Genomic DNA, 9,947 nt, shown 5'->3' with positions numbered 1-9,947 from the left:
TTGTAGTGAATAAATATTGTTAATACATTCTAATCTGCTTCCCACTCATTTGTTTGTTTGTGTTGTTTTATGATTTCCCAGCCTGCTTCGTGATTATCAGATGAAACATTACATCGCTCAATTATTAATAATATAATTATAAATGACCTTTAAGGAACGTTTGCTTCATAAATCTTCAAGTGGATCATTATTAAGAAACAGAAACAATGTCCGTGTTCTCGCTCCGTGCATCTATAATGTGAACGTGTTTTGCATAAAACTGGAGATATTGTCTTGAGGAGAAGCCGCCGGTGTGATATAAGCAACTTTCATATTTCACGCTTTGCTCAGCAAGCTTTCAATGAAACGTATTCATCCGGCCTCTGGTGTTCCTGCAGGCCGTTAAGACAATCATAAAGACGGAAGCCGCACAGAATAATAAAACGTAGAATATGCAAAAGAGCTAGTTTCTTCACGCTCTCGTGGTTTCTATTCCCACGACAAATCGTGCGACGCTGCATAAATGCTGCAAAATATCTAACTTCAGATTATATCTGTGAATGCACACTTCTATCACAATACTAGTGTTGCTTTATCAGTGCATGCATGGTGCATTTGTCGAATACATTCATGGCTATGATCATTTTTACCTTCTCGGACTGGATAAGTAATCTGACATTTCTTGGAAACTGCTGTTCTTCTTCTAACCACTGGAGGGCAGTGTTCATGCACTCACTGCATGCAGAACTGAACACTGTGCTCATCAATAAATCTCATCACAGGAGTTCAAGACGGTTCATTTTCAGAGCGATCATTACAGAAGACAAATAGATCTAACGGTGGTGGATTAAGTCTTAATCGACTTATTTAAATACATTTGAACAGTTGGAAAATAACTTGCATTTGACAGAACAAGTACATCTTAACTAATGCAATCTTACTGTGCCTCACACTGCGGTTCAGTTGTGAAGCTCTGACTCCACTGTGAGTTTTACTCTCGTGTAAGATGTCCTGCTGAGGCACCCGTAGGCTGTGTGGTTAACACGCCTTCATGAAGGCGATGCTCGGTCTACCTGTGTGCCTTCAGTGGTGGAATGTAACAAAGTACTTTTACTTCCTTACTGTACTTAAGTGCATTTTTAGGTATCTGTACTTTACTTAAGTAAAAATAATAGTGTGTTACATTTTGCAGCTGTTATCTATACTTTTACTCCACTACATTTTATAAACACAGTTTCGCCAAAATGTTGCCTCCACAAAAATATGGATTTCGTTGCTGTTTTGGAAGTTTAACTAATTACAAAAGTAACTAATTACACAAGTAACTATTTCCAAAAGTAACTTATTACAAAAGTAACTATTTCCAAAAGTAACTAATTAAAAAAGTAACTAATTACAAAAGTAACTATTTCCAAAAGTAACTAATTCAAAAGTAACTATTTCCAAAAGTAACTAATTACAAAAGTAACTATTTCCAAAAGTAACTAATTAAAAAAGTAACTAATTACAAAAGTAACTATTTCCAAAAGTAACTATTTTCAAAAGAAACTAATTACAAAAGTAACTAGTTCCAAAAGTAACTAATGAAAAAAGTAACTATTTCCAAAAGTAACTAATTAAAAAAGTAACTAATTACAAAAGTAACTATTTCCAAAAGTAACTAATTCCAAAAGTAACTAAATACAAAAGTAACTATTTCCAAAAGTAACTAATTACAAAAGTAAATAATTACAAAAGAAACTATTTCCAAAAGTAACTATTTCCAAAAGTAACTAATTACAAAAGTAACTATTTCCAAAAATAACTATTTCCAAAAGTAACTAATTACAAAAGTAACTAATTACAAAAGTAACTATTTCCAAAAGTAACTAATTCAAAAGTAACTATTTCCAAAAGTAACTATTTCCAAAAGTAACTAATTACAAAAGTAACTATTTCCAAAAGTAACTAATCAAAAAAGTAACTATTTCCAAAAGTAACTAATTACAAAAGTAACTATTTACAAAAGTAACTAGTTAAAAAAGTAACTAATTACAAAAGTAATTATAAAAGGCACTATCAGCGCCCTTCATCACGCAGAAGTGTCGGACAAAACTTTTCATGCTCACTGTCCCAAAGGCCAGAATGAAATAGTGAAAAAGTTTGCCTCTTCATCATGGAATATGTGGCAGAATAATTTAAAACTCAAAGAACCACGTACTGCTTTCAAATCTAAAAGAAAAGAAATGGAGGCAGGTTCCCAAACCTGTCAATGTTTCTTCATTTAACTCTCTTCGTCTCTCAGCTTTTAATTTCTTTCTCCGTGTCTTCGTCTGTGTTTTCTGTCTCGGTCATGCAGGTCTCCCTCGAAAAAAATGAGTTTTCTAATCTCAATGGGACTGTCCTGGTTAAATAAAGGTTTCAATAAATAAAATAAAAGCTCAGACTGGAGGTTTCACCTCTCATCTAAATTTCCATGAGTGTTCCTGTGTTCTTCCTCTAACCCACTTCCACTTTTTAAGTTCACTTTTGAAAGGCCAGAAAGGCGAAAATGAGCAAGAGCTCCTGAGGACCGTGATCATCATTCAGCCGAGTTTTGAGGTTAATTATATCTTTCTGAGATTCACGATAAATCAAAAATGATCCCTCCTCAAATTTGTTGTAGTTGTGTACATTTCATTCATTGAAATACTCATTGAAAAAAATTCATATTTTTAGGTAGAAAATGAACATCCACCAAATGACCATATATGGTTCTTGGCCCGTTTAGTGAAAACAAAATATATATTAAAAAAATGCAAGAAATAAGTTAAGATAATCCTTTATTAGTCCCGCTGTGGGGGGAATTACAGGATTATAGCACACAATACACACTTAATGTTCTCATCTTGGATGGTCAGGACAAAGTCTGTGTCTGCCACAGCGTCATCTTCATCTTCAACATCATCACTGATGGCAGGCTTGGCGCGCTCTTCAATGTGTGTTGCGGTGCGTTCCATGTCATGGGATTGGCCTCATGGTAGCTGGCTTGAGTTAATACGATTTCCCTTCTCACTCCTCAAGTTGCTAATCGGGGTGTGAACAATGTCTCGGCACCGCAACAGAGACATTGCCCCCAGAGGGTAAAGTTGTCGTGTGATCAATAGCCAGAAGCGGGTTACGAGATTGCCTCTTCTGTTGCTCTGATGGATGTCTTTACAGATGGCCGTGCCAGTCCAGACAATATATTTTTCCCCTCCTGCCAGAGCTGACTGCAGCGGAAAAGCTTTAACTTTATTGAACTGTCAAAAGAAATTCCACCGTGAGCTTAATGGCGGCAACGCAACTTGGCGTGGAACCAGTAGTGAGTATCTTTAGCAGTATAGAATACTCAAAGCTAAAAGTAAAACACCACGTCTCACATGCCTTTCAATGGAAACACGTCTTGTGTTAAATAAAGGCTTGTGTTTTTTTTTTTAAATAAGTTCACAGCCTAATAGGCAGAAAGGGTACTCTTGGAAATTAGGCGAGGGAGAGATAAAGAGAGAGAGATGAAGAGAGATGGGAGAACGAAAGAGAAACAACCAAAGCCAATGCGACAGAATAAAAGCCCGACAATGAAAAATAACTCCAAAACCAACACATTGAGAGAGAGAAAGAGAGAGAGAAAGAGAGAGGGAGAGAGAAAGAGAGAGAGATAAAGAGAGATGGGAGAGAGAAAGAGAGGCAGAGAGAGAGAAATATTCAAAGCCAATGCGACAGAATAAAAGCCTGACAATGAAAAATAACTCCAAAACCAACACATTGAGAGAGAGAGAAAGAGAAAGAGAGAGAAAGAGCGAGAGAAAGAGGGAGAGAGAGAGAGAGCAAATACAGAAACCCATTTTCCCAGCAGGACTGAGAGGTAGCCAACTATGGCCAATCAAGCCTCTCTGGTTTGCAGGCTGAATGCACAACGCCGCTTCTCAGAAATCCCTTTGAACATCCATTACGTAGCGCCACGTCTATGTTCTCTCCGGTCTCGTCTTGTGTAGCCATCCCATAATAGCCCTGACCTGTTGGAACCGGCCGTCTCTGTCCGCCTCGTGTGCCTCTGCTGAAACCCGTAAACGATGACGGTGAATGTTCTGTTTTCGCCGGCGTAATCGCGCTTAATGAGACTTCCTTTCATCTGCACATAACAGGGGCGAAGCAGGTATCATGCATTTGCACAGTGAGATGAGTATGAAACATCCTCAATCTGTCAAAAGTAATGGAGTACATTCTTTAACCTAAATACATCTGTGTTGGTGAGGGGTTGAGTGTGCGATGCCCTTTGGACCAATTATTGGTCTTCATTCTTCAAAACGTCCCTACAGACATCAGGTAGAATCATCGACCTTTCTCACAGCAGAGAGTTTTTTGTGTCGTAGTAGGAGAAGCACACGTGTTTCAAGGTTTCAAGGGTTGCGACGAGAGCGTGCACAAATACCAGAGTTTACCCTTTTGGAAACCGTGTGAAAATCCTCCCGCGCTCAATTTAAGTCTCAGCATGCCCCATTCAGACAATCTTTCAATCGAACCACACAGTTTTTTGACTGAAACTTCTTCCTAACAGGCCAACACTTTGTTTTATTGTGATTTCTGTTGCAGATTCTGATTCTTTAGGCCCTAATCTTTCCAAAAACGTGTCTTATTGACGCTCCAGGAGGCACTTTTTGGGGAATCTGGCTCATATCATGCTGGATGTTGATAGTTACGATCAAAATATCTTTTAAAAGTGTTTTTTTGCACAGATATACTTTTTTTCGCAAGACTTTGCTGAACAAATACATACAATAAACACAAGTATTGGAATTAATTTGGAACTCCTACGACGACTCAAACATAGAGAAAAACACTCAAACAGGGAAAAAGAGATCTGGAGCGAAAAATTGGTTCCACAGTTTTCAACGGGTTAAATAACTACATTGCAAACTCACCCGCATCATTGTCTCTGGGAGTGTGAGCAGGTGACAAAAAAAAACCCAAAAAGGGTCAAACAAACACAGGACTTTCACCCTGGAGACCAGAAACCAATGAGCCATGACATCATCTGAATATGTCCAGGTCATCGACGCACAATTTGATAATTGATGTGCACTTCCCAAAAGGCCCCAAACTGTTTGGACTCGTGATGCGTGCTATGACTCCCACATAGCTCCTCGTATCCTTTAAGGTGGACATTACGCTCGGCTTCAGCTCATGTAAGATGCTCGTTAGGCCATTTTCACAGCTTCTAGAATCAATTCAAACTGCTTAAAAGCGTCGAAGGAAGAAGGAAAGAAAGACAGAAAGAGAAGCTTTTTCTAAATGATTCAATTAATCGAAGCAAAAAGCAAAAACAATTGGATTACCTCGATGACCGCAACTGTAAGCGCGCACAATGTACGAGACACTCGGACGAGGACAGAAGGGAACAAAAGAAGGAGGAGGAGAGGCGTCCGTTTATTTCGCAGCATTGTTGTTTCCCGGTCTGATGGAGTTGGAGGAGTTCTATAGATGTAGTTAACCCCCCGAGTCAGAGGGCGACGCAGGTCACCTGGGAGAGAATCAATGGAGAACGGGAAAGAGAAGAAAAAACATGTGGTGACGGGAAAAGATTCGGCTCCGTGATGGACAGGTTTTATAGGATGAGAAGGGCTCAGAAAAACAATTTAAACTTCCATCAAGAGTGTAGTGGCGGGGTGGATACACATATTACTAAACGCAAGCTGTTTTTACAACATCCAACCGTCACTTTCAATGCCGGAAAATGACTTTGTTGTTTCCTTACAACACAAATAAGACACAACACAGTCCATTGTGAGGTGATACAAACTGCAGTTGGAATTACTTTCATTTCATTGTGTTACTTTGGGTTTTTTCGGACTTCTCAAGTGTGTCGAATGAGCGGGTAACGTTGCTAAACGTCGCCGGCAGCTTTGAATGCGGAGGTAAAACACTGACTCTGCATCGTCGTGGTGATGGAGGCTGGATCCTTGACATCATTTCAAGTGTTGATTGTAAAAAAAAAAGAAAAAAAAGTTATTTTTCACGTTCCTCTCTGTCGTCATCGCCGCTCCCTGCAGCGACATTCCCACTTCTTCCGATCGCCTCGCTCCCACACACACCCGGTCACTGCTTCCTTCCCTTCCCTCTTCCTCCCTCCTTACTTAAGTAAATATAATAGTGCATAGTTTTTACTTTTACTTCTGTTACATTTTGCAGCTATTATCTATACTTTCACTCCGTTACATTTCTACAATATGAGTCGTTATTCGTTACATTTTATAAACACAGTTTCGGCAAAATGTTGCCGACACAAAAATATGGATTGCGTTGCTGTTTTGGAAGTTCACAAAAGTAACTAATTACACAAGTATTACACAAGTAACTAAATACAAAAGTAACTATTTCCCAAAGTAACTAATTACAAAAGTAACTATTTCCAAAAGTAACTAATTCAAAAGTAACTAATTACAAAAGTAACTATTTCCAAAAGTAACTATTTCGAAAAGTAACTAATTACAAAAGTAACTATTTCCAAAAGTAACTAATTCAAAAGTAACTAATTACAAAAGTAACTATTTCCAAAAGTAACTATTTCCCAAAGTAACTAATTACAAAAGTAACTATTTCCAAAAGTAACTATTTCCAAAAGTAACTATTTCCAAAAGTAACTAATTACAAAAGTAACTATTTCCAAAAGTAACTAATTACAAAAGTAACTATTTCCAAAAGTAACTATTTCCAAAAGTAACTAATTACAAAAGTAACTATTTCCAAAAGTAACTAATTCAAAAGTAACTAATTACAAAAGTAACTATTTCCAAAAGTAACTAATTACAAAAGTAACTAATTACACAAGTAACATTACAAGTTACAAAAGTAACAAATTACAAAAGTAACTAACTACAAAAGTTACAAGTCACAAAAGTAAAGAATTAGAAAAGCAACTAGCAACAAAAGTAACTCGTAACTAGTTATGTAATAAAAGGCACTATCAGCCCTTCATCATGCAGAAAAGTGTCAGACAAAACTTTTCATGCTCACTGTCCCAAATGCCAGAATGAAAATGTGAAAACGGGCTTTGGTGGAGTGTCACCTTGATGTTTTACTTCCCTCCTCAACCATCCAGCTTTCCACTCACTTCGTTGCGATGGTGCTCATGTTCGGATAATGGATGCATGTTTAGGGAAAACGTGTTTTCTATCATTGAGTCCTTCACTGTTTCCATCGCTCTGTACTTCTGGCAGACTTATATTTTCTCCTCCCTTCAAATGACCGTAAGACATCATGAAGGCGATGTTCATCCACCAACTTCAATTCGTGCCTGCACACACGTATGTTAGTCATCTGCCTGGTGCCATGCATGCATTTATGTGTTTTTTAAAACTTTATTGCAAACTTATGCGTGAAAGTATTCCATAAATATTATTGCCGAGCCTCGCTTCGGAAGTGAAGTCGAAGACAAATAGAGAAACTCTCGTCAAACTGATGTGCGGTGTCTCTGATGTTCACCAAGAGACCAGCAGGTGGGAAACGGCCCGGAGGCCCGCGCAGCTCCTCAAGGACGAGACACACAGCTCACGCTGCCATCGCTCTGACACACAACGTGTCGCACACGTAAAAAAAAAGAAGGAGGGAAGAGTTGAATCTCGATGACGGATGGGACACAAACCAGGCCTTCGCACGCAAATTCTCAGGATGTGTCGCGCTTTGCTTCTGCCTCATTTGGCTCGAGGCCCAATGTAAAACAAAAATGTGTGTGTGTGTGTGTGTGTGTGTGTAAAACATTGTCAGGAGAAGGAAAGTGAGAAGTGAAGTGTCATTGGAAACACAACATCGGCTCCTCTGTGGTCCTGAAGGGAGCCGCTGTTTACAGAGTTTTGTATTTGCATAATTACATGAATTGGGAGATGGAGAATATATACAACCTCGCTGTTTGGAACATGAACTGCTTATGAACTTGTGTGATATACAGTATGTAGCAGTATCTGAAATAATTGAGAGGAGAGGGATTTGATGAAGAGTAATATGTATAAACATGCGACGCGCAGGTTGGCTCGTCGTCACGGCGGAAAGTGCTGAGCTTTCGCAAAAATCCGGTCGACTTGACTTGACAAAATGTAAGTCGTCAGCACTTTGAAATGATGTACCTTAAACGCTCTGCCAAGTGAGTCTTTTCCTCAAAGCTTTGGTGCAACATGGCAGCAAAGACGCTTCTGAATGAGGAGCCGTTTAGTAAAAACGATCCAAGATGATTTTCTCCTCGCAGAGCGTGCTCGTGTTTCAGCTCCTCTGATCTACTTTTCAGTTTATCGTAGATGTGTGAGTGTGTTTTTAATGTTTGCGATGATACCGAAGGGATTATCCAGGTGTGATCATTTTCATTTTCAAAGCAGATGATTTGATCATCAGGTTGAATCTGGCGTGTAGAAAACCTCTGTGGTCGTCAAATCCTCTTCACGTTGGACTTGGTTGGAGCCCAGTCCCAAGATTATCAGAGTAAAATATCTTAATATGACCTGCTGGCGTCCATAATCCAGTCTCAAAAAGGCCTGACACAAACCATGTCGCAGTTTGGCCTTTCCTTTTGTACTTCTTCTGTGTACGGCACATTGAAATCTTTATGAAGTGAGTGAGAGAAAAGCCCCTCTTGGTGCAATAACCCCCTTTTAATAAAACACTTGTAGAGAGACAAATGCATGGGAGAAAGAGAGGGGGGAGGGGCCATCATCACGCCGTCCGTCTCGTCCCCTGTATCCGTGTCGAAGTGGCGGCGCTTTCAGTCTTTTCTTCCGCTGCATGTTCCCCTCTCAGCAGAGGCCTCCGTTCACACGGGGAAGAAAGAGAGGAAGTGATGATTGGATCGCGGGGAAGAGCTGGGATGATGACGGCGCGACGAAATCAAATTCAAGGCGCGAGTCGAGGCCTCGCCGCCTGTCACATCATCGGTTTTCTAGCTGCTGGCGAGGGCTGCTCAGTCTGTCCGTTCTCAATCTATTTATACCTTTCCTCTTGTCAATGTTTGTCTCATCTTTCACCCTGACTGTGTCACCTTGTCATTTCACTGGAGGCTACATTGTATTTGTGCAGAGGAGTAAGGGAAGAAAGAGGAGCGACACCAAACAACCTGTTGCTTCACATGTGTGGCAGTAAGACGAGACTGCTCTTGGCGGTTGAGTGACTATTGTGTTTGTCTGTCTGGTACATACAATAGATAACAGTAAACAAGCCCACTGAACAACAGAAAAGGTAGTTTGAGACTCCCAAACCAACATGTGGAGAGAGAAGCGACTGCTTGGTTGGGTTTTTGGAAACGATCCTGGTTTCATTTATCAGGGTTGTCGTGTGTTTGTTCTTCATGCTGCCACTAGAAGCCACGTTTTGTCAAGGAAGTGACAGGAACAACATGTTGGCATCCATCGAGCATTTATTCCAAAGCAAAATTAACAACATATATTCATTTATTCATCAGATTTTTCATTGATTTTCTAGATATGCATCTAAAGAAAAGAGGTGTACAAAGAGATACACATGCACATAATCATATAAATAGGAAATACAAATTGAAAAAATACATAGGGGTATATCTATATGTTTAATACATATATATACGCACCTACACTCCCTCATACATACATACATGTACACACATATACACACATTTATACATAATGAACAACATCTATATGAAGATGGAGATTATTTGGAACAGTCTTGTGTTAGCATCTTCATCCAAGTCTTTACTCTCCGTCGCTTCTTACTTCTCAAAGAGGCGCACATTCATACAACACAAGAATGCATCAAATGACAAAGTGCACAGAATGTGACAAAGTTGTCATCGTGATATCGCGATAATAACCATCACCTGAATACACGGCGCCCTGCGGCTTCAGGGAGCTCTACGGCTGGTTAACACGTTTAGCAATTGTGCAGTTTTCCCATTCCCTTTTTCCTCTCTCTCTCTCTTTCCCTCACTCCCCCCCTCTCTCTCTCTCTCTCTC

Source organism: Clinocottus analis, unplaced genomic scaffold (assembly GCF_023055335.1).
Source record: "Clinocottus analis isolate CAN_PGR_092001 unplaced genomic scaffold, fCliAna1.0.p SCAF_2, whole genome shotgun sequence".
Classification (NCBI taxonomy): domain Eukaryota; kingdom Metazoa; phylum Chordata; class Actinopteri; order Perciformes; family Cottidae; genus Clinocottus; species Clinocottus analis.
This window is presented reverse-complemented; position numbering follows the sequence as displayed.